Consider the following 640-nt stretch of genomic DNA (forward strand, 5'->3'; position numbering starts at 1 on the left):
TGAAAGAGGTGATGATCCGTGACACTCATCACCTCCTTCAATCTATGAACGTGTGCCTGACAAACACCTCCGTTCTACATCAGACTGAATGAACTTCTCTTAGATTCCTTAATCAGAATCTTCGCAGTATAAGCTAGAATTAATGGTGGCCACTCTTGAGGATCCGGAAGGTCTAAACCTTGTCTGTGGTATTCCGAGTAGGATTCAAGGATTGAATGGCTGTGACGCGCTTCAAACTCGCGATTGTTGGGCGTGATGACAAACGCAAAAGGATCAATGGATCCTATTCCAACATGATCGAGAACCAACAGCTGATTAGCCGTGCTGTGACAGAGCATCTGGAACGTTTTCACTGAGAGGATGGGAAGTAGCCACTGACAATGGTGACACCCTACATACAGCTTGCCGTAGACATGCTTTACAAACAATTGAGTTGAATATTACATTGCGGAAATTCAGAGGACAAAGCATCTCCAAAACTCCAACATATTTCCCATTACTGCACAACAAGTAACGATTTTATTCTCTTTTATTTTTTTTTCCAATCTAATAATTCCAACTGATAATTTTGATTGACATCTTGACTAAGAATAATAAAATAAATATAGCTTGCTTCAAACCAACAATCTCCGTGGGATTC

Source organism: Arachis duranensis, chromosome 1, assembly GCF_000817695.3.
Source record: "Arachis duranensis cultivar V14167 chromosome 1, aradu.V14167.gnm2.J7QH, whole genome shotgun sequence".
Taxonomy (NCBI): Eukaryota; Viridiplantae; Streptophyta; class Magnoliopsida; order Fabales; family Fabaceae; genus Arachis; species Arachis duranensis.